This window comes from Hibiscus syriacus, unplaced genomic scaffold, assembly GCF_006381635.1.
Source record: "Hibiscus syriacus cultivar Baekdansim isolate YM2019G1 unplaced genomic scaffold, ASM638163v2 tig00000340_pilon, whole genome shotgun sequence".
Lineage (NCBI taxonomy): Eukaryota > Viridiplantae > Streptophyta > Magnoliopsida > Malvales > Malvaceae > Hibiscus > Hibiscus syriacus.
Window position 1 is genome coordinate 9,376,005 of NW_024061783.1, and position 26,399 is coordinate 9,402,403.

General features: G+C 34.2%; 1 pseudogene; it reads right to left on the reverse strand.

The window, feature by feature from the left end:
- Positions 1 to 873: 873 nt before the first annotated feature.
- LOC120199670 lies at positions 874 to 2,944 on the reverse strand (annotated as a pseudogene).
- Positions 2,945 to 26,399: the final 23,455 nt, after the last annotated feature.

The window sequence follows — 26,399 nt, forward strand, 5'->3', positions numbered from 1 at the left end:
ATAAAAGTCTGTAAATTACTATTTACTAGACAGTTATCAATAAGCATACAGTAATAGTAGTGGATGAGATCTTTTATCTGAATACAACGTTACAACTATAAACGAATCGAGTCGAATTTGAATAGTTAAGTCTAATTCAAGTTAAAGAATATATAATTGATTTAATTTGATTCGAAAACTTACGAGTTTAAAATTATCAAGTTCGATTTGAACATGAAATAAAAAATTGAAGCTCGACTCGAGCTAAAAAAATTTAAACTCGGAATATTCTCAGGCTTAACTCGATTGAAACTTAAACTCGAACTCAAACCTGAACTTTAAGTAGATGAAAATCATATATTGTATTTAAAAAGCAAAAACAATATATTAATATTAATATTATTAATAATTTAATTTAAGAAAATTTAAAAATTTAATATATTATTTTTTAAGTCGCACACAAACTTTTTAAGCCAATTATCAAGTAACTCGTTTTAACTCAAATCAAATTCACTCGATTTAAAAATTAAATAAATTTTAATTGAAAAGATCTCATATAATTCACAAATTATCTCTTCTCATTTGGATTTAATCGGAAGTGCAATGGTCTATAAAACCTGACTGTTATATAATAATAGCGATGGATGAAATAAGCAATCAATAATGGCAGTGGATAAGATTTCCAAATGTTATACAATCCATTTTAACTACACAATACTGTATGTTCTAATACTGAGTGAAGCATAAACAGTTTGCATACATGCAATATATATATGAGTTAAAATCTACTTATATAATGTATAACTGTTTTAGTTTTATACAATGTAAATAGATGATTGAAATTAATTCTTTATTTTTTTTCTTCAATGAATATCTTATTCTTTACTGTTAAACTCAACCATTTATTTTCATTCGTGTTGTGTGAAGAACTCTGATTCCTCTCTGGTAATACTTCCAAAATGTGATTTCATAATCTCGAACCTTGTTGAAAAGTGGTGGTGTTTCCACATTAACCACACCATCTACAGGTCCAATCTCTTTGTGTTTTTCTGGTGTGTAGAAAACTGCAATCGACGTCCTCTCCTTCTCCTTGTTGTTTACCACCCTATGAACCGGGCTCTTCCATATCCCATTTGTCATTATCTGCTCAACATCACCATAACCATCTAATTAGTGGATGTCTCAGTTGTAGGAGTATGATCACTACCTGTAGATTAACAGACTAAATAGATACAGTTAGAAGACAATAAATTTGATTTCGATAAGTCACATGAACCTGTCAAAAATTGTATCAACTAGTCATTGCTTCCTAAGGGATATTTTATAATAGTGTTGAAGGCATTGTGCTCACATATTCTTTTTATTTTGTGTCCGGTCTAAAACTGTCAGTATGCGGCATATGAGTTCACTCTTTTCGGTTTTCGGTATGGATAAAGAGTCGCAATAGGTGAAAAATCCAGTGTTGGGCTGTTGGTTGGTGTCAACATGTTTTTTCTCCATAAAGAGATAGAACATAGAAAATTTAAAGTGAGATGATTTCATTGAGGTCGCATCTCATCTCTCTGTCATGCTCTAGAGATTATATAAGAACTTATTAGTGGATGTGTCAGCTATAGGAGTATGATCACTACCCGTAGGCTATCAGATTAAGTAGATATAGTTAGAGGACAATAAATTTGATTCTGATAGGTCTCGTGGACCTGTCAGAAATCGTATCAACTAGTCATTGTTTTCTAAGAGATACTTCAGATTCTTCTCCGGAGGTGTTCTTCCTATATCTTTGTCGGAAGATCGGAGATATTTTAAGATTCTCCAATAGCCGTAAGGTGTTGATATGCATGTAACAAAGTTATAGTAAGTAAGCAAACATATGTACGTTTATGTATATACCTCCATTTGATCACCTATGAGGATTAGGAGTGCATCAGGTAGAGTGGGAACTGTAAACCATTTGCTGATTTTGGAGAATTTGAAGGCCTTCATCCTCATCTTGAAAGATGATTGTGTAACCGGTGCCATTTGCATGAGGTTTCAAGCCAAGAACAAGTTCAGGCCTTGGACAACATGGATAATAGTTGAACCTCACCTGCAACGCCGCTCCTTGCCCAAATTCATTCAGAAAACTATCTTCCACCAACCCTAGCGACTTGACCATGGATTTCGAAACAATCTCTGTCACCATCCTCATCTTGCAAGTGTACTTTTCTAAATCTTCCCAGCAAAATTATGAAGCATGCATGCTGTGAAGAAGAACATATGTTATGTATAGGGTCCTCCATGTACTCAAATTAGACACGACTTTACCTGAAAGATTTGGGGTTTTGGGGCCAGAATTTTGTGTCCCTTAACTCTTGAGGGTAAACTGTGAGAAACAAACGATCTTGCCAGTCAAGGAACTGACCTTCTTCAGGGGAAGGGTCGCCTCCATATCCTTCAATCTCTTCAACTCCTTTGCTGTACTTGTTTTTCTCTTCCATTGACAGTTGGAAGAATTCCCTGGTCACTTGGCGAAATTCGTCAAAGAAACAACTTGGTATCCCATGGTTTATAGCCTGATACAAATTAAGAACCCATCTCAATCAATCTACATATGCATATATGCATATATAAGAAGAAAAGAAAACTGAGTTTAACTTTACAGTGCTGGATTTCAAACCTGAAAGCAACCCCAGGAGCAGAGGGCTGATTTTAGCTTCTGCAAATCTTCTTCTTCTTCTTCCTTTTCTTCTTTGGTACTTAATGGTGACGATGAGAGCAGATTGAGGTCGATAATGGGAATTGGAGTTAAGGGGGATGGAACAGTTTGAGCTTCTTTCTCATCTCTGCAAATGTAGAGTGATTCTGGTTCTTCACCATTGATGACCATTTCTTGAACTCGCCTTGATAGCAGCACATTAGCAAGACTGGCCATGTCTGCAGCATATTCAAAGCGCTCAACAACTACGGATTACTCGGAAAAAATTGCTTGTAAGAACTGGTACAGATTGATAATAAGCACCGACACAAGTCAATATAGACTGGATTTCGAACTTTTTGATACTTATATACTCAAAACTATGATACCACAATAGTTGACGGGATTAAAATAAGAGAGAGACACATAATTTTATAGTAAAGGACGAATTTTTAAAAGTTTTAGAAATAAATAAATTTATATAAATAAAAATAAATATTTTAAATAAAATATATAAAAATATTAGGGTAAAGTATAGTATTGGTCACTGAACTTTTCTAAAGCTTTCATTTAGGTCCCAACTTTTAAAACTTGCAATACATTCCCCCAATATTTAGTCCGTTTGCAATATGGTCCCCCAACAGTTACGTCAGGGACCATATTGCAAACGGACTAAATGTTGAGGGACAATATTGCAAACAGACTAAATGTTGGGGGATTATATTACAAGTTTTAAAAGTTTGGGACCTAATGAAAGCTTTAGAAAAGTTCAGTGACCATTACAAACAACAACAACAAAACCCTATTCTCATATGCAATGGGGTAAGGGGGAGGTAGGATAGTAAGCTGCCCCCAACGCCAGGTAGAGAGCAGCTTCTGTGGAAGACCTCCCGCAATCAAAAAATTAAAAATAAAGATAAAATACAATGCATGTATAAAATAAATAAATACATAGTTGAACAAACTTCATATGCAGTCTTCAAATGCGCATATGTAATGTGAAGTAATCCCTGCAAATAAATCTCTGTGTAAAAATCTCTACATATAGACAGAAAACGTAAGTCCCGACTAAATTTAAAAAGAGGAAACATGAAGTGAAGGATACCCAGTAGTCAGTGATAGCAAATTACGTGAAGGTATAAAGTCAAATGGGTTAAAACGTAAACTAAGGCAACACTACTCCGCTACCCTAGTTTTAAGCCTTCATAAATTCCAATGACAAAACTGTATAAAAAGTAGAACTCATGGAAATTACTACAAAAGGCATTAAAAAAGAAGACAAAGATGCTACACCCTATGGTTGTGGTCCACACTACTCGGCTACCCTAGTCTTAAGTCTCCATACTTTCCTGTCAAAGGTCATGTCCTCGATAAGGGCTAAATCCTTCAAATCAGATCTCAAACAGTCTACCCACTTCCTCCTTGGTCGTCCTCTCCTTCTGGCGTCGTCGACTGTAATCGACTCTACCCTCCTGACCGCATCCCACGGTTGTCACCTAAGGATATGCCCAAACCACCGTAGTCTTCCCTCCCTCAATTTTTCGGATACAGGCACCACCCCCAAGGACATCCTAATTGCAGAGTTTGGTGTCATGTCCCACAGAGTCCTACCACATACCCATCGAAGCATTCTCATTTCTGCGGCCTCCATCCTCCTAACGTGATCCTTCTTGATAGCCCAACATTCTGATCCATACAGCAGCGCTGGTCTTATTGCCATTCTATAAAACTTTCCCTTAAGTTTTAGAGGCACTTTCTTGTCACACAAAACTCCACTAGCAGCCCTCCACTTTAGCCATCCCGCCTTTATACGGTGTGTAACATCATCATTTACACCCCCATCTTTATGTATCATAGACCCTAGGTACTTGAAACAATCCTTTGAGGGGAGAACGTGTACTTCGATGCAAACTTCTACATCTTCATCGTTTTGGTTCCCACTGAAGTTTGAACATAAATACTTTGTCTTTTCAATATTGATCCTTTGACCTTTTTCTTCCAAAGCAGTCTTCCAGGTAGCCAGTCTACTATTCAGTTCATTTTTTGTTTCAGCAACTAGGACAATGTCGTCAGCGAAAAGCATACACCATGGAACACCGTCTGGTGTCGCACAATAGATGTCGTCCATAATCAAGGCGAAGATTTAAGGGCTAAGAGCCGACCCCTGGTGGAGTCTAATTTCCACCTGGAATGCCTCGGTGTCGCCAACTGTAGTCCTGACATATGTTGTAGAGCTACAGTACATATCACGAATCGCCCGGATATAAGCAGTTTGGATCCGTCTCATTTCCAAGGTCGTCCAAATCGTATCGCGGGGTACGCTATCATACGCCTTCTCAAGGTCAATGAATGCCATGTGAAGATCTCTATTTTCCCCTATATTTCTCCATAAGCCATCGATATGAATCGCCTCCATAGTAGACCTGCCTGGCATAAAGCCAAATTGGTTTTCCGAAACCCTAGTAACCTGTCTCAACCTAGCCTCTATCACCCTTTCCCATAGCTTCATGGTATGACTGAGTAGTTTAATACCTCTTTAGTTACCACAACATTGGGGATCTCCTTTATTCTTATAGATTGGTATCACCGTCGACTCTCTCCACTCCTCTGGCATCTTGGCAGTCTCTAAAATAATATTAAAGATGTTGGTCAACCACTTAACTCCCTCTTCTCCTAAGGTCAACCACACAGTGATAGGAATTTGATCTGGACCGACAGCTTTGTCCCTCCCCATCTTTAAAATAATACATTAAATCAACTTCACCTATTCAATCACTAAAACCAATATTTATTTTAAACTAAATTAAATCAATATTTATTTTAAACTAAATTAAACCAATATTTAACCACTAAAATATATATATAAGTATTATATTTCTAACTAAATTAATTGGCTCTTTATTTAGAAAATATTTATTTTAAACTAAATTAAATCAATATTTAATTTAAACTATGATTAAAATTGAAGATGAAATTAAAATTATTTTTTACTTCGTTTAAAAATAAAAAAATAATTAAATAACTCTTTATTTATTTTTATAAAATTAATATTAAATTATTTTTTTAGGAAATACATAATATATAAAATTAGCCACTAACGACATCAATCACAAGAATATTTGAGATACAACTAGGGAAATCGTAATCATAAGAGAAAGGCCTAGTAATTGATAAAGCAAATTGTGCAATCCGATGAGCTGCCATATTCATCGAACGTCGAATGCAATGGACACTGGGATGACGATGCTCCCGAAGTAAGCCCCTAACTTCCTACAAATAGAATCTAACTACCGATAAATTAGTTGGAGCCTGCAATAAATGATGAACGACATTAGCAGCATCATTTTCAATATGAATATTTGAACAATCTAACTCCAGTGCCAGTCAGATTCCTTTGGTGAGCACAGTGGCCTCAACGTTTATTGCATTGCACGGGCCATCGATCGGTATAGCGCAAGTATCCACCACAAGACCATGATGATCTATAGCGATGATACCAACAATAGGCATATATGGGCTTATCAGACATGCATCGTCGACATTCACGGTGATAGCATGCACAGGAGATTTTAGTTAGAACTCGAATAATTTGTTGGAGAATCACCCGTCAAACCACGCACGACAGAGTAGGCCGATAAAAGAACTCGACTGGACATTATAACCTGCCAACCTGGGATTAACCGGCCCTCATGCCAATATATATTCTGACGGTGCCAAAGATGCCAAAGCAAAACAAGGAGGAGTACAAACCTTTGGAAAGGAAGGACTAGAAGCATGTAGTATAACCAGTCCCCGCACGACACTTGTTCAGCAAAAATCATAGGAGAAGAGAAGCCTGCAGCACTCAATACCAGTTCAACAGTACAGTGCATGCATGGCAGACTCGGTAGATGACCCACAAAGACAACATATGCCCGATGATAACCCAGCCAAAGCAAGCCGTCCCCTCGTGGGGAGAGCCTCATGCGCCACGCGCCAAGCAAATACACATATTTTCAACGGTAAGGGCAAGTAAAATTTAAAAATAATATTTATTAAATCATTTTAAATATTATATTTATAATATTTTTTAGGGTAAAGTATAGTAATGGTTACTGAATTTTTCTAAAGCTTTCATTTAGGTCCCTCAATTTTTAAAACTTGCAATATAATCCCTCAACATTTAGTCCGTTTGTAATATGATCCCTCAAAATTTAGTCTATTTGTAATATGATCCCCGACGTAACTGTTGGGGGCCATATTGCAAACGGACTAAATGTTAGGATATTGTATTGCAAGTTTTAAAAGGTTGGGATCTAAGTAAAAGCTTTAAAAAAAATTCAGTAACCATTACTATACTTTACCCAAAATATTATAATATATAATAATTTTAAATTTTCACATTACAATTGTTCTCGTTCGTGTTACTGTTAATCAGAGATAGAAGATATTTTTTGTGCACCACTAGGTTCCAAGGGGAATTATGAAGGAAAACGCAAGTAATGAGGTAATTTGATCTGGAATTTTGGATTGCCGATGCAATTACTTCGGTTACACATTTTTCTATAGAAAATTCCTTATTGTTGTATTATTTTATAAATTATGATATATATTTAAATTTTTAAAAGTATTAGAATTTTTAAAATATTTATTTAATTTTTAGTAATTTAATTTTTATTTTTTGTACTTTTATATTTATTTTATATTTGAATGTTTTTATATTTTACATTATAGATTTAAAATATTTTTTATTTTAAAAAATATTAAATAAACTCCTGAACTTTTTATAAAAATTAATTTTGACTCTTGACAATACTAAAAAACTAATTTAACCAATCAATTATGTCAGTCACAATAGATCATCACGTCAATATTGTAAAGTGTCACATCAATGACAAAAACGTTGGTCAAAATATCACATTTGGTTTGTTTTATGAGTTAGAGAATGATACGTTAGGTGAAAAAATAATTTGAGGGTCACATTGATTTTTTTTCAAAAGTATAGGAGCCTCATATACTTTTTGTCTTATATTTTCGACTATAAATATCTTAAAAAAAGATAGTAGTGGACTAAACTTGATGAGAGACAGTTGAAGACTTTTCTTAAGAAAATATTCAAAATATTTAAATTTTTATTTTTAAATAATTTATTATTTTATAACTTTTATGGTATTTTTTATTTTTTAAGTTTTAAGAGTATTTTGGTATTTTTTATTTTTAGTATATTATATTTATAATTAATATTTCAATGTTTTATGTATTTTAAATTTAAATAATTCCTTTTTTAATTTTTAAAAAAATAATTAAGCCTTCAAACTTTCAAAAAATCAATTAGGCTCTCGTACTTCTAAAAGAATCAATTAAATCCCTCTATCATATCAGCATCCATCAGAAACTATCATATTAACATTATAATGGTCAACATTATATAGTATTAAGCCTTAGGTAAATAATTTGATTGTTTTATGATTTGATCTCTTGTTTACTTATTTTTTTCAATTCTTCTTTTATTTTAAGTTAACTTTTAATTTTTTAACTAACATTATTTTAATTTTAAATAAATTTATTTGAATTCATTATAAAAGGAGTTTTGGTCTTAACTAATGGACTAAGCTATATATTTCACCAAAATTTATATTTAAACTTATCATACAAAAATAAGAAAAAAGATGTGCAACTAAAAAAATTTAAACCTAGGATCCCTTGCACAAGTTGTTCTATACTTAACCATTATGTTAAACTATAATTTTACATTTTTTTTATCAAAAATAATATTTAAATTAAAATTTATCATTGTTTAAAACTAAATCAAATTATTTTTATTTTATTTAAAAGTAAAAGAAAACTAATTGAATATGTTGGGATTGATGGAAGTTCGAATCGACAATCGGAACGGTTTGCAAAGAGGGGTCGAAATGGTTTTTGTGTTTAGGGAGTAAGGAGATTGAAAGTAGAAAATTGCATAGCGATTTATAGTGGTTCGACTTCTCAACCAAGTCTACATCCACTACCTTAGCTCCCCACCAAGGATTTTCCAACATATTCACTAATTTGTTCTTTCTTTTTACAAGACAAAGAGATAACCTTTACAAACTCCCTAGTTTTTCACGGGCTAAACTAGAACCTTTTCCCTAGCTTTTAGCAGGCTCAGCTAGAATCAAAACCCCTTTACAAGAAAGGAAATATAAACAAGAAAACCTCTCTAAGGTAGGTATTTACAAGATTTAAGCTCACAAGAACAATATTTACAAGAGAGAATGAAAATAAGAATGAAAAACTTTTTCTCTTGTGTTTGAATGCTTGAAAATGTGTTATCTACGAGGTATCGATACTACCTTTGTTAAATTCAAATTTAACTAGCCATTGGAGCCTTGTAGTATTGATATTGCCTAAGGGGAATCGTTACTACTTTGCACTAAGGTATCGATACCCTTGCATGGTATCGGTACTCATTTTGCATTTGATGTTTGAGCCTTCATAGGGGTATCGGTACTACCCTGATGGTATCGATACTACACTTGCCTAGGGTATCGATATGGATTTTTGATCAAATCTGAATTTAATAAACTTTGAATTATTTTTGAAATCTTTTGAAAACTTTGAATAAATTCAATTCAAGTCCAAAGACATTTTGCCTTAATTTGTTATATCGAAATATAGTCTACAAAATAACTATTTGCTTATTTTTTTCATTTTTATTTGATTTTTTAATGAGTATTATAAGATAATAGAATATTTTAATTTATTTTTTATATCAAATTTGGAATAGAGGATTGAAGAAAAAGAATTGAATAGTGAATATTTAACTTAAATATTATATATATAGGGTATTTGGAGGTCTCCTACGGAAGCTGCTCTCAACCTAGTGTTGGGGGCAACCTACTATCTTACCTCTCCCTTACCCCATTACATATGGGAACAAGGGACAACCATTTATTATATATATAGGGTAAACTACATAAATGGTCACCAAACTTTTAGAACGCTCGCATTTTGGTCATCCTTCTTTTAAAACTTGTAATACATTCACCAAACTTTTAGTTCGTTTTTAGCAATGTCCCTAACGTTATATCCCGTTAGTTTCATCTGACGTGGCATGTTATTGTTATTTTCCAGCTTAATAAAATAATCCTTTTAACCCATTTTAGCTTAATAAAAAAATTTCCTCACCCAAAATTGACTGAAAACCCTAAAAATCAAATTGGGTAACATATTCAATGTGACAAATAGTAATTCTAGGACATGAAAGGTCCCTTAATTTCAGATTCTAAAAGATTTAAACAAACTTCAAACAATGGGGTAACACATGAATCAAATAAAAAATAAATTTTCTAAATACATCAGAAATATTAACTTATCGTCCGCCACACTTGAACAAACCTTCGATATAGTCATTCTCTTCCTCATTTTTATCTACCAACAGTCGATAAACTAGAGGGAAAAAAAGCCTAAACCAGGAAAACCAAATTAAACCTAATTTATCTAAGTGATTTGATCGGTGAAAGAGTTTTAACCTCTTTTAACTTTTCTCAAATTTAATACGGTATCGTTTGAGATTTTTTTAAAATTTTTATTAAGCTGAAAATTAACAGTAACATGTCACGTTAGATAAAACTAACGGGAGGTAACGTTAGGGAACTTATTGAAAACGACCTGAAAGTTCAGTGATTGTATAACAAGTTTTAAAAGTTCAGTGACCAAAATGTAAGCACTCTAAAAGTTCAGTGACAATTTATGAAGTTTATCCTTTTTAAGATACCCAGGCCGGGACATATATTCTAAAATAAACCCTGAATTCAATTATTTTATTATTAATTTTAATTTTACACTTCATAAATCCGATATAAAAATAAAAAAAACAAAAGCCTACCTGTAAACAGTCATTTTCCTCCGACTCGGGTAATTCATTTAATTAGTTTATTATAATATATAGTATTAATTTGTATCATATAAGTGTGTTACATAAATATATTATACTATATACTATAATACATTATTATTGTGATTACATATTTATTCTTTTTTTACAGACCTAGAAGCCCGTCACCTAGAACCCCAAACAGTAACCAACAAGTAACCCGATCCATTGGAGCAACTCGCGACCTGGATCTAATAGGCCACAAACCCAAACCAGTTAGGGTTTTAAAACCCTAACCCTCACTTTACTTCAACCGCCTCTCCTCAGCGTCGCATTCCCTCAACTAAACACGCACCAACCGACCGTTTTGCTCGGCAGACCACCCGATTTTCTCGGCGTAGCAGACCCGACAACATGTGGAACACAAACAACCAACAAACGAGCATTTTAGTAGGAATCAAACTCTCTAAAAATAGTTTTTCCTAAGGCTATATATACATATGTAAATGAATAAAAAAATACTCAGAGAAGATATACAAGAAATTGCGAGCAATCGAAGCAAAAAAATTTGTGAAAATTTTCGGAAGTCCTTCGAAATAAAAGGTACGATATTTTTACCTTGCATGTTGGTTTAGATCGGTTGTATGTGTCTCTCCGACGTTGTTTGTTGTTTATAACTCGAAAAAACCCCAAAAAATAGATTCAGCCAAGGATTAGAGATGAGGGTTCGAAAAGATCTTTTTTCAGATCTAGACCTCCTCGAGGTATTTTTGCAAAAAACCAACGTGATTTTTGAGATTGAGGTTTTGAAAAACAAAAAAATATTTTTCACCGCCAATGAACGGCGACGGTGGCCGGATGTGGGTTCCTATGAACCCAGATGGCCATGTTCTTCATCAAGATGAAGAACACTTTGAAGCTTTCAGAGAAAATGAAGATTGGGTTTGTGATCCATTTGGGAGAGAATGAACAAAAATGAAAATTTGTTTGTGATGGTTGGCTTTTATATGACCCGATGACCCGACCGGATCCCCTAGGGGATCTGCGTGTTTTTGTTCGGGTAAGGGCTAATTACAAAATGGGTCCCTATATTATTTGAAAATTCATTTTCGAGTCCTTAATTCAATTCTAATTTCATTTTTTCTTTCAAATCCACCACTCATTTTATCTTTCTTTTAATTTGGTCCTTTTCATTTTTGTTTTATTTTTTATTTTTATTTTTATTTTATTTACTTGTTTTTATATTCCTTTTTATAATTCAACATTTTATTTATTTTTTATTCCTTTTATCTTTTATTTGTTTATTATCTTTTTATTTTTAAATTCGATCAACTTTTTGGGTCGATTTCTGTGCTCATATATATATATATATATATATATATATATTTATCTTTATTAAATCCTTGACAGATATAGGCTTGCAGTTCTGTACACTCCTAGCTGTGTCAAACGTATAGTTATATTCACCAACTATTTTTACCTATGTGCTAGGGCATTATTGTTTTATGTGTTTATGTTCATTTCATAAAATATACACATTTTATTATTATTTATTGCATTGTGCATTTCATAAAATATACACATTTTTTGTGCATTGTGCATTTCATAATATATATATATTATTATGCATGTTAGCTGTCTGTGCATTTCATATACACATTTTTTCGTGCATTGTGCATTTCATAGTATATATATATATATATATATTATGCATGTTAGTTGTCTGTATTGGTGTATATGTTTTCCCTCAATAATACATGTGGTTTATTGTTATTATTTCTAGGGTAGATGTAGGAAGATATAGTTGTTATATATTTTTTATAATACTTTTAACTTTTTAGGGGCATTTTAATCAATCAGAGGTAATTAATTCGAATTAAATTTTTAAATTTAAATTTATTGATTAAGACATCACACAAATTAATTGGTATCGAAAGGGCAATATAAGGGTGCTAATCCTTCATTGACTATAACTGACTCCCGAACCCAATATGTTTATGGTAAAACATAGATCAGGTAAGATGGTATCTGATCCACCTAAATGTTTTTAAAATGATCGGTGGCAACTCTAACCATTTATTCAAGTCGAAGCCCAATTCCGGGCCCAGATAGGTAAGTGAGTCAGGCCAAAATTAATTTTCGGTTGTCTTTTTAAGCAAAAATAGTAAATTTAAATTTATTTATTCGATTCTAATTATTTATCTTGATTAATTTTTAAATAAATAGTTGTACTAACGTTTTTTCAATGATTTCAAATCTTTAGTTTTTTTTCATCTAAGGATCTATACCTGAGCTCCGAACCCTTATAAGTGGGGGTGAAAGTGACACCTTCGTGAGAATTTATTCTCCATATAGGCCTAGCAAGTAACCTTCGGGATTCATATATCTTATGTCTTCGTGTGAATTTATTCACTGTGCGGGCATAAGAGAATGTATCCTCTCGAGTTTAACTTGGTCCACATGAGCTTGTAATGGGCTTAGGACTAAGGGTCTGACAAGCCCAAGGGGGCACCAGCAAAGAGAACTCGGGTACATTCTTTAGAACCTAAACCGGGAGACTACAGGGAATTAGAGCCCACCCCAAAACCTCATTTCAAACCCTAGGATGCTTTGAGATTATTCCTGCTTTATTTTCTGTTCAAAGCATGTGAACTAGAAATTTATGCTGTTAGGACTGGTTTAAAATTAACATGTGGGATAAAGATCATGTCCGGGTAGGAATAATAAGCATGTAGGGTAGATATCATGTGGGGTAGGACTTTTTATTTTCATTATTGTTTTGATTTACCTCACTAACACTTTTCATTTTTGTTCTCTTTAACTTTTTATCATTCACATCATTCAAAAGAGGTGTTAATCCACCAAAAAAGTGTTCATTAAACGTAAACAATTTGCATTAACGGACAAAAGGGTTATAATACAAGAGATGAAAAGCACAGAGGTCTGGTTATGGTCAGAAAAGACTCAGAATGGACCGAGTTTACACCAAGCACATCAAAAGTCAACTTTTCTAAAACATGTTGACAAAAGTATTAGAGGCAAGATGAGAAAAAGGTTACTGACCTAGGGAGTCCCTTTAAAGACAACGAGAACAAGATGAAAAAGTGATAGCTAAAATTGGAGGCCATTGTTGACAAATTCAAGAAGCAAGCAGATAACTTCAGATAGTTCCTATCGATTGAGGGCTCAAATGGTGTTTTCGTTAGGGGACAGACTCAGCAGAGAGTGGAAACCAGAGATGTAACCATTCGAGACTTCTTGGGACAAGTACAAAAAGCAGATCGTCACTTGTACAGTTTAGCCAGAGGAGCCGGAACGGTTCGACAGGGTACTCAACCGATGACAAAAAAAGGCGAAAGATGAGTTAACCTGCCAGAAGTTGTATGGGGTCTAGAAGAATTTACCTTTAAATGATTTTCGTCTCTTAAGAAATAACACATTTTTCCTCAATAAGGATTATTTATAATAACAGACACATTTTTGGATCAATGCCTCGAACATTGCATGCATCATGTATTTAGACATATTTTACATTTTGTTATTTTCATTTCTTTACATTTGCATTAACTAACAAAAGCATGTCTCAAAAAAAGGAACAAATATTAGATATATCACCTCAAGCATTGGATACACCCCATCCGCATAACACCCGCTCAAAAAAGAATAAGATGGAAGCAAAAATTGCTTAACTCGAGGAAAATATGTTGAAGTTACAGAGAGAGCTAGAAGATAAGATAAACTAGAGCAGTCTGAGTACTCTGGATACAATCGAGAAGAACCAAGAGTCCTTGGTCGATCATATTGTTGCCAAGCTAGCTGGCCTACGTTAGACAAGTGCACCTGGGGCAGGTTCATCGGAAGGGGTAACTATGCCACCTACCCCACAAATGGTTGTCTCACCTGGAATCTTACCAGAACTTCAAGGGGACTCATCCGCTGCAGAAGTGAAGACCCCATCTGCTACAAAAGCGAAGACCCCATATACTGTAAAGATACAGACTTCTGTATCTAACCCCATATATCAGATTTGGACGAAGAGGATAAATTAAAGAAGATGGAGGAGAAAATCAAATAATTAGAAGACCAAATGAAGGTAGTTAAAAGAGACAATGACTACTATAGATTCGATGCTACGAAACTCAATCTAGTCCCAGACTTGGTTCTTCCTTCGAAATTGAAGTCCCCGAAATTCGATAAGTTCGATGGAAACAGTTTCCCATCCGCCCACATCACCATGTTTTGCCGAAAGATGATAAGATATAGAGGAAACAACCAACTCCTAATCCATTGCTTCCAGGAGAGTTTGTCAGGTTCAGCCATCCGGTGGTATAATCAACTAAGACGATCCCATATCAAAACTTGAAAGGATTTAGCCAAGTCATTTCTAGAACAATACAAGCTCGTCAATGACATGAGACCCGATCGAGTTATGCTACAAAGCATGGAAAAGAAACATAATGAGAGTTTCAGACAGTACGCAAAAATGGAGGGATTTGGCTGTACAAGTTCATCCGCCCTTGGATAAGAAAGAAACCTGGAAGCTCTTCATGTAGACAATGAAGGCTCCTTACTTCGGGCACTAGGTTGTAATCATATCCGGTAATTGTTCAGACTTATTTATGGTCGAGGAGATGATAGAAATACCATAAAGGAATGCAAGATTGAAGAAGGGGAGGCAAGAAAGAAACCTTCTATTAAGAAGATGGATGAAGAGATTAACAACGTCAACACCTACAACACTAATAAAGGTGTTACAATCTCCAAACCAAAATCATCTGCAGTTGTACCGTCAGGTAATTCTAGTCAAGATTCCAGAGAAACTAGGAAGGAAATGAAACATTTTGACCCTATTCCCATGACCTACAAAGAGCTTTACCAACAACCTTTTGACACCCACATAGTGTCACCATATCCGGTGGAACCCATGAAGCCCCCATACCCCAAGTGGTATGATGAGAGTGCCCATTGGGAATATCATGGCGGTGTCCTAGGGCACACTATTGAGAACTGTTACATATTCAAGAGAATCGTGCAAAAGATGCGTAAAAAGAATTAGATCGACTTCAACAACTTGGGGGCATCCAAATAAGGAAGAAGATCATTTCATTTCATCATTTGCAACATCCTGTTTGATTTTGTTTTTGAACTTTCTCATATTTTTGGTGTAACTTGGTTTTAAACTTTCATTTTTATATGAACATTTAAATAAATGTTACTTTAAAGATGGCAAACAATGAATCAAATTTGCAAACTTGCAAATCTTTGAATATCAACTGAATTAAAAAACTATGTGAATGATTCAGAGTTATATATCTTTGACAAAGTAACATGATTTAAAAGCGGTAAAACAAGAACTTTGACCTTACCCAAGAGGATACACTCAAACACCGTACCCTTATCTTGCAAATAATTGATATAGCCTTATCCTCACATAAGGGAAACAATAAGAGGCTTGGTTTGTAGATGTGCATAGCTGCGGACAACATGGGGCATCCTTTGCATATGGCATTACTATACTTTTTGTTTAAGACGTTCAATGATGATCATGATCTTTACAGATGGAATAGTCGAATAGATGAATCTAGTTTAGGACAGTTGCTTGGAAATTGAACTCTAAAAATTAAATTTTTGACTTTCAACAAACACCTAGACTATAACATGTTCTTCTTGACAATCTTAAGAAACTAAATTCGTAAAAGCTGAGCTATTCCACTAAGACAATTGGTTATAAAGGAAACTCGAAAGCCTTGGCTTTAAGAATAGATTGCATTCAAACCATGACATTGCTTGGACACTTGGCAACTCGGTGTTTGCTCCACTACTATTATCAAGCCGAAGACTTTGTGATGAGATGAACCCTTCAGTTAACCTAATAAAAGTGATTATAATATTAAGTTGTCCCTCTAAAGCAATTGGTTAAACACCCCGGCTTTATGGATTCGGCTAACCAGACAATGGCAAATTAAATCAAATTTATCTAAACAAGGAGTTTTCGATAAAGATGGACTAAGGGAGTTAAGGAACACCTGTTATAGTCAATTACACACGAGCACTCAAGAATTTCATTTTTAGATTGATATTTTTGCAATGCCTTTGTTAAAAGAGCCTACGAAACTTGAACAAATGGAAGATTTCAGATGACTGAAATAGAAGGTCTAGCAATTGGTTATGCTAGTTGCGTCATTTTGTCCACATCCAATAAAATACCAAGCCGAGAAAGAGGGCATGTTGCGATGTTTAAAAAAATGATGACATTTTGGTGGCCGAAATCTTAGAAAATAGGAAGCCAACCTAAGATCAACTCATCAATTTGGATATTTTTCAAATAGATATAACTCTGAAAGCATTAAAGAGCTATTAATTCTTTTGATTTTATGTGAACTCATGTTTATGATTTGTTTCAATTGCGAGCCTGAAATAAGGGGCAATATTTTACAGAATTCTTATTTTTTTATATATTTTTTCTCCCCTCCTAAAATAAGAGAAAGGAAAAACATTTTCAAACAGGACAATCTCAAATGTGAAAAGTCCTTGAAGCTGTTGAGGCTCATTTTGCTTCTATTGAAGAAAGAATAAACAATGCCAAATTTTGAGCATTTCACATTCTTGAAAGCAATCAGTCTGAGTGACCAGATAGGACTTACAACACTCCCTTGTGACATTATCAACAACCCGAGAAGAAAATGGGGCATGATCGATTCCAAGGACTAGATCGGCAGACAAAGAACGAGACTTCATCCAGGAGATAAAACAAAACCAATTCACATTGCATGCATCTTAAGCATACTTAAGAGCATCAAATTTATCATTTTTCACATATATAATTTTTGCAGCTTTAGAGTCAAGTTTCAACTTCAAGACAAAAGATACTCGATTCAAAAGCTCCTTTAAAGATCGATGGTAGTTGTTTAACTCAACAGTGAGAAGCTACACCTTAACCAACTTAACATATTGAAAGATCGACAGATCTCAAAATCAACTTCATACCGGTTCGAGAGCCAATTCAGAATGATTCCAAATTAGCTTAACTCAATGACAAGCTGCTATTTTCCAGTGAAAAGTCAGATTTTCCATGACAGATGATATCCGGCTGACAGACTGTCTCACTTATCTTTCTCACAAATAGGAGTCACTCGAAGAACATCTTACATGACTTTCTCGTGAAGGGGAGTCATCCAAAGATCATATCACTTGGTTCAGACCCGCTAAGGGGAACCACCTGAAAAATTATGATCGGCTTAGACCTGCGAAGGGGAGCCATTATTCATGTAAATGAACTATTGGTAGGATAGCTCAAGGCGAGAAGGGTTATTTGTCAACAAAGACCTTCGAGTTTGATTACACTCAGCTCAAAGGCATATCAAACTTACAACATAACTCAAGGCAAGAAGGGTTATCTATCAGCAAAGAACTTCGAGTTCGTTTACATTCAGCTCAAAGCCATATCAAATTTACAGCATAGCTCAAGGCGAGAAGGGCTATCTGTCAATAAAAGACCATCGAGTTCGATTACATTCAGCTCAAAGGCACATCAAATTTACAATATAGCTCAAGGCGAGAAGGGATATCTGTCAACAAAAGACATATCAAACTTACATCATAACTCAAGGAGATAAGGGTTATCTGTCAGCAAAGACCTTCAAGTTCGATTACATTCAGCTCAAAGCACATCAAATTTATAGCATAGCTCAAGGAGAAAAGGGCTATCTATCAATAAATACCTTTGAGTTTGATTCCATTCAGCTCGATGACACATCAACCACATGGTAGCATTGAGAAACTATTTTCTGGTTGAAGCGAGGTCTTTAAGTCAATAAGAATATATGTGGTAATCTCTCAGCTTAGTACAACATAACTCAAGGTAATAAGGGTTATCTGTCTATGAAAACTTTTAAGTTCGATTCTATTCAGCTCGATGACGTATCAACTACTTTCTGGTTAAAGTTTAAACCAAGGTCTTTAAATTAAGAAGAAGACTTGGGTGAAAAGAAACCATCTTCCAGCAGCATAAGTCGAGAAAGGCTATCGGTCAATGAAAACCTTTTGAGTTCATTTTCGTTCAGCTCGAGGGCATATAAACTACATGGTGGAGTCAAGGAACTATTTTTCCAGTCGTATTTTCAAACCAAGGTCTTTAAACTGAGATGAAGACCAAAATTAACTACGATTTGGTAATAAGAGGCCACATTCCGATTCAAGTTCCGAACGACGACTTCAATTTCATATCGTTTAAAGACGGACTCGACTTCACGATGGAGGAGTCATCTGCAAATCCATTTGATATGGAGTTATTCCTAATTGCAATATCAGACTCGATTAGACTCAGGGACCCCTTCATACCGAACAAAAATTTATGTTATTTTATCTTTGTCCTATTTTTTGTTACACGAAAAAGGACAAAGAGGGGTAGTTGTAAACATTAATTTTCGTCCGACTCGGGTTATTCATTTAATCAGTTTATTATATTATATAGTATTAATTTGTATCATATAAATGTGTTACATAAATATATTATACTATATACTATAATACACTATTATTGTGATTACATAGTTATCCTTTTTTTTACAGACCCAGAAGCCCATCACCCAAAATCCCAAACAGTGACCAACAAGTAACCCGGTTCATTGGAGCAACCTGCGACCTGGATCCAGTGGGCCCTTGACCCAAACCGATTATGGTTTTAAAACCCTAACCCTCACTTTACTTCAGTTGCCTCTCCTCAGCATCGCATGCCCCTCAACCAAACACGTACCAATAGACCTGGCGACGTGTGTAACACAAACAACCAACAAACAAACATTTTTGTAGGAATCAAACTCTCTAAAAATAGATTTTCCTAAGGCTATAAATACATATGTAAATGAATCAAAAAATAATCAGAGAATATATACAAGTAATTACGAACAATTGAAGTAAAAAAATTTGTAAAAGTTTTCGAAAGTCCTTCAAAATAAAAGGTACAATTTCTTTTACCTTGCATGTTGGTTTAGATCGCTTGTATATGTCTCTCTAGCATTGTTTGTTGTTTCTAACTCGAAAAAAACCCAAAAAATAGATTCGACTAAGAATCAGAGATGAGGGTTCGAAAAGATCTTTTTTCAGATCTAGACCTCATCGAGGCCTTTTTACAAAAACCAATGTGATTTTTGAGATTGGGGAGAGAAAAGCTTTTGAAAAAAAAATACTTTTTCGCCACCGATGAACGGCGACCGACGAGGCGGCGGTGGCTGAAATCTGGGTTTCTATGAACCCAGACGGCCGCGTTCTTCATCAAGATGAAGAACACTTTAAAGCTTTCAGAGAAAATGAAGATTGGGTTTTTTTTTATCCATTTGGGAGAGAATGAAGAAAAATGAAAATTTGTTTATGAGGATTGGCTTTTATATGACCTGATGACCCGACCGGAATCCCTAAGGGATCTGTGTGTTTTCGTTCAGCCAGGGGCTAACTACAAAAAATGTCCCTCAGTTATTTGAGAATTCATTTTCGAGTCCTTAATTCATTTCTAATTTCATTTTTTTCTTTTAAATTCACCACTCATTTTATTTTTCTTTTAATTTGGTCCTTTTCATTTTTAATTTTTCATTTTTTTATTTTTTTATTTTTAATTCACATTTTGAATTTGGTTTATTTTTTCTTTTTTATAGCCCAACATTTTTTAATTGTTTTCTTTTTTTTATTTTCATTTTATTTACTTGTTTTTATATTCCTTTTTATAGTTCAACATTTTATTTTATTTTTTATTCCTTTTATCTTTTATTTGTTTTATTATCTTTTTATTTTTAAATTTGGTTAACTTTATAGGTCGATTTCCGTGCTCATATATATATATATATATGTTGAGTTAATCGATCGCCGGAATAGGGAAAGAGGGAGTGAATTGGCAATAAAAATTTCGGTGGAAGCATTTGCAGAAAATTGAAAATATTTGCACAGCGATTTAGAGTGGTTCGACTTTCTAAACCAAAGTCTACGTCCACTACCTTAGCTATCCACACTAAGGATTTTCCACAAAGTTCACTAATTTGTCTTTCTTTTGAGGACAAAGAGTAACCTTAGAAATTCCTCAAGAATTATACCCCAAATTCTTGAGAACACTCTCTCCCAAAGAGAACAATACAAATTTTGCAAACTTACAAGAAAATCCTCACAAGGAAATATGTTTGTACAATTCTAGAACAAAGAAAGAACACTCAAGATTAATACAATTGAGCACAATAAGTGTTCTTGAAAGCAAAAATGAATATTGAATGGAAAAGGTTTGAAAATGCTCAAACTTGAGGTTTGAGGCTTTCTCTTTGATTCTTGATAATTATTGATTTCTTCTTATAGATCAATGGCTCCTAAGCTTGTTTAAATACTCCTTGGATCATTTTTGAACGTTGTGGATCATTAGTGGAGTTAATAGAGCCGTTAGTGTGTGAAAACAATTAATAAAAAAGTTGGGAGCGTATGGTGCATCGATGCATAGGCTTTGTGCATCGGTACACTATGCGTAAAATTCAAATATTTCGACCATTGGAAGACTTAGTGCATCGGTACACTAGGGTGTGCATCGGTGCACAAAATCAATTCGATGTTTCAATAAAATCCAGAGTGCATCGATGCATATCTGTGCATCGGTGCATAAATTGTATTCGAAATGGGTGTAAATCGATGCATCAAATGAGTGCATCGGTACATCCCTTCATAAAATTGATTTTTGGCTTGTTTTTGGTTCGAAATACTTTGTGAAAATTGTTTCAAAAATATTTTAAGTATAAAACACAATTTTACACTTTAGTAAGAATTGAAATTTAACTTTGAAAGACTAGGAGTAATATTTTGAATATTTGAATAATTGTATTGAATATTCTTAGAAAATCATTTTGTAAAATCTTAAAATTCATTTATACTTAGTTTGTTATATCGAAACATTAAAATGTTTTCAACAATCTCCCCCTTTTTGATATAACAAAACATTTGAGTAATTTTAAGATTTTCTATGAAAATAATTTTTGAAATTACTCCCCTTACTATAAAAACTTTCTCCCCCTTTTTGTTAAATAAAAAAGACTCTAAAACGTTTTTAAACAAGGTTTTTGAAGAACATAGCCAATTGATACTTAGAAATTAAAAGTTTATGCTGCTAAGATCAAAAATCAAGAGAAAGGTTAGCCGTTAGTTTTATAATTCAATATTCATAATGTGAAATGGCAAAAGTTGGTCATAATGCAATTGATATGTAAATGATGCAAAAATAAAACATTAAGCTCAAATTGAAAATTCAAATAGACCAAATATATATAATAAGTTCAAACATCCAATCATCCAAAACAAATTCAAACATCCAAAACAATCCAAAAACATCAAAATGTTTAACAATAAGTTCGAAAATCAACCAAAGGAAACTAAAGCAAGATAGGTCTAGTCATCTAAAATAGGGTTAGGAGGAGGGTGAGGATAACTTGCTCGCATCTCAAGTGTGAGTGCATCTAAATGTTCATTCATCTCCCGTTGTTGAGATCCCATAGCAGTGAGATAGGACTCAATGGATGCAAACTGTAGATCAAATGTCTCCAAGAATGATCGAAAGTATGGAGGCACTTGATCCTCTTGCTGTGCCGACGTATCCTCGGGTGCTTCATCATCAATATCGTCAATATCTTGCATGAGTTGCTGAAGCTCCATATCATCGTCCGCTGTCGGTGCCATAGGAGGTGGAGCTCGTGAAGAGCTTCCTCCCGGAGTTTATTCAGTAGGTCGATAAACCCACTGGCCAGTTTCCTTATCATGTTTCCATCCCGCTTTCTTTAAGGAAGTGAAATTGATTTGGTTTTGGAGAGGAATTGGAATATCAAGATTAACCCTAAGACCGAGTTTGATAAACAAGTTACTGAGAAGACAGCCGTAAACTAAAGTTTCTATATTCTTAGAAGGGATATTGTTTACGATATCTACTAACTCAATAAAAATGATCTATGGTAAATTGATTTTCTTGTTATGTTGGATACAATGTATCCACAATATATCTATTTTTCTAAGGGAAGAGTACCTACCTCCGAATGGTCAAAACCACCAAGAGATTAACAAATGTAGGAATTGATTGTGATGAGATGGTAAGGTACTAATGCTATCCTTAGACTTATAGGGTGATGCCACAGTCTCATTTTCATTATATAAAGCTAAGTTATCTAGTCCAAAATGAGTAGCGAATGTGTCGGAGTCAATAAAATGAACTGACCTAAAAGAAAGGATCAAATTCCTATGGTTGGAGATCGGCGCTCGTTTTGGACACATACCGCATTGGAATAGAAGATGCAGACTAATTGTTGATAAACAATAGGTTTGAGTTTAAAGAGGTTATCAAACTTCCAGAATTTAAGAGTAGGAAGATATTGGAAATCCATATCTTCCATAGCTTGAATCGAAGGGATACACTATTCTCAAATTTTGTATGACTCAAAACAAGTTTAATACCTATGGTAGAGATCCTATCTACGACCAAGTACGTTGAAACATGAGTTTAGAATGGTCATATGTGGGTCATTTGGATTTGGATTACGAGGAGGAATAGGAGGTCAGTTTTGGTTTGAGCGACTAGACGATGTCCTAGGTCGTTTGGGATTAGACATGGTTTAAGAATCGGAATGAAATAGGTAACCTGCAAATTTAAGAACATGTATATAATATAATCAATCCCAAAACTCAATTGAGTCAACAATATTTCAAGGTTCGCTAAACCGAATCCTAATGGGCAAAGTTTTGAAAACTATTTGGAAAATAATGTTTGATGATTATAATATGTATGAAAACAATACAATTGAATCAAAAACATTAATGAAAATAGAAATTTTTGAAGTGAATAATAATAATTATTTTTATTTCAAAAAATTTAGAAAATGTTTGAAAGATTGTGTTTTAGATAAAATTGATTGTAAAAATTAGTTTCTAAACAATAAACAATCAATGCCCGATAATTTGTTCAACCTAGAACTAATCAAAATTAATTCTAAGTTCATAAATCAATAAAACAGAGGTTTTTAAAATATTACCTTGAAATTTTCGGATTGAGTGAGAATGTAGTGATTTTTGCACGATTTTGATGATTCCAATAGGTTTTAATGGTGAACAACTATAGAATTCCGACTAAGAATCGAAGGATTTGAGAAAATGGAGAGTATAGGGTGAGAGAGGGACAAACAGTGGCAATGAAGGCTTTGAAGGGTTTTGAGAGAATGAAGAAGAAATAGGGTTTTAATACCCAAAACACGATGGGTGTATCGATACACATTCAAGGCGTGCATCGATGCAGCTTTATGGTGAATCGATGCACATTCAAGGGATGCATCGATGTACTAGGTAGTGTATCGATGCATTAAGCACAAAAATGTCAAAAATCCGTTTTAAACACTTTAAAATGCTAAATTAATTAGCTCTGGTGGTATTGGTAACTCATATATTGAAAATTAACTATGTTCAATCAAACAAATCAAATCCTTAAACTGCATTTGAACATATAATTAATTCTCACTAAAAATCATAAGCTCCCCCTAACTAATAGCAAAGAATGCAATCAAAAGTGTTATTTTTATAAGCGTTTTCCAAAACTAATTAAAAATGCTAAACTTATTTTAAACACTAAGTCAAGGTAGGTTGGTCAAACCTAATTCTCTCCTATGTGTCCAAAATCTTTCTTTATCTAATGGTTTTGTAAAGATATCCGCTAATTGGTGCAAAGTATCAACATATTCTAGAACTATATCTTCTTTAGCGACATGATCTCTGATGAAATGATGTCTAATTTCAATGTGCTTAGTTCTAGAGTGTTGGATGGGATATTTAGTGAGACAAATAGCACTAGTATTGTCGCACTTGATAGGTATGATACCTACTTCAATTCCATAATTAAAAAGTTGTTGTTTCATCCATAAAACTTGTGCACAACAACTACCCGCTGAACATATTACGCTTCAGTGGTTGATAATGCAACACAATTTTGTTTCTTTGAAAACCAAGAAATCAACATATTTCCTAGGAATTTGCAAGTACCGGAGGTTATTTTCCTATCTATTTTTCATCCTCCATAATCCGCATCTAATAAGGCATGCAAACTAAAGTTAGAGTCTTTAGGATACCAAAGTCCTAAACTAAGAGTGTCCTTAAGGTATCTAAAGATCCTCTTAACAGCTAGCAAATGTGATTCCTTAGGGCATGATTGAAATCAAGCACATAAACAAACACTAAACATAATGTTCGATCTACTTGCGGTTAGATAGAGCAAAGAGTTAATCATTGACCTATATAATTTAACATCCACACATTTACCTCCTTTATCTTTGTCAAGCTTTGTAGAAGAACTCATTGGAGTGGAATGAGGTTTCCTATGTTCCAGTCTAAACTTCCTGAGCATATCCTTGAAGAATTTAGCTTGATTTATGAACATGCCATCTTTTTTTTGCTTGATTTGGAGTCCCAAGAAAAATGAGAGCTCTCCCATCATGCTCATCTCGAATTCACTTTGCATTAGCTTAGAAAATTCTTGGCAAAGAACATCATTAGTAGAACCAAATATTATATCATCAACATAAATTTAAACTACTAATAAATATTTACCTTTATGCTTTAAAAACTATGTAGTGTCAACCTTCCCTTTTGAAAAACCTTTTTCAATTAAAAAGTTTGACAATCTTTCATACCAAGCTCTAGGAGCTTGTTTTAAACCATAAAGCATTTTTGCCAATTTAAAAACATGATTTGGTAATTTTGAATCTTCAAAACCAGGAGGTTGTTCCACATACACTTCTTCTTTTATAAAGCCATTTAAAATGCACTTTTAACATCCATTTGATATAATTTAAATTCATTGAAATATGCAAATTCTAATAACATTCTAAATGCTTCCAACCTAGCTACGATAGCGTATGTTTCATCATAGTGTATGCCCTCTTCTTGAGTATACCCTTGAGCAACAAGTTGATAACTCCGTAAAAGGCCACATTTTGGGACCTTTTCACTTAATTTATTGAGTCTTTAATAGCTCATTTAGGACCATGTAGATGCATTTAGAAGCATTTAGTTGTATGTGGTGGAATTCAGTTTGTCACGACATTTTATTTTTACTACAGTGTTGTTTTATGGGAAAGGTACTTGTCTGATGATGTGCAGGTTTTACAAGAAAGGAAAAGAGGAAAGAAAATGCCGTGACATAAGTATATGGCTGAGCAAAATGAATTTACCGAGTTCAGCCGGCATTTTGAAAGTTCTCACATTGTGAGATGATATTTTTGAAGCCAGTTGTATCCGACTCCCCGAGAGCTCTGCCCGAGAAATCCACCTCGAAGATCTACCTGGAGGGATCGACGCTGCTACCACCGGTTCTACTGATGACACCGCCTGACCCTGTAGATCCTGTCTGTCCTTGGGTGCCTGTAACGGGATTTTTCCGGTCCATCAGCCAGCTACCCAGGCTGTATCATAGCCTGTCTTGCTTGATTCTTAAGTACTTAACCATGGTTTTTGGGGTTTCCTAGGAAAGTTAATATCAACTTCTAGGATTTGTTTTCCCCTATAAATAGAGGATGAAGCCACATGGAAGAAGATTTTGGTTCCACCCATATTTGAACTTAAAAAGTTAGAGAGAGAAGGTCTCATCTTTCTCCGTCAATCCTACTTGCCGTGGCATTTCTCCTTGACAAGCCGAAGGGAGTGGCGTTATAAGCATATGAGAGGAGCTAGTTCGCTAGGAGCAGTTCTTGGTGGTTGAGGAAGGCATTTGGCATTGCACGTTGAAGGCTTTTCTCATCCCTTTAGTTCTTGCTTTCATATTTTGTTGTTGGGTTGTAAGGAACGAATAAAACTTGCTTTGTGATTGTTTATTTTGAACCCCACCATGAACTAATCCTATTTGGTGGGAGTTCACTTGGA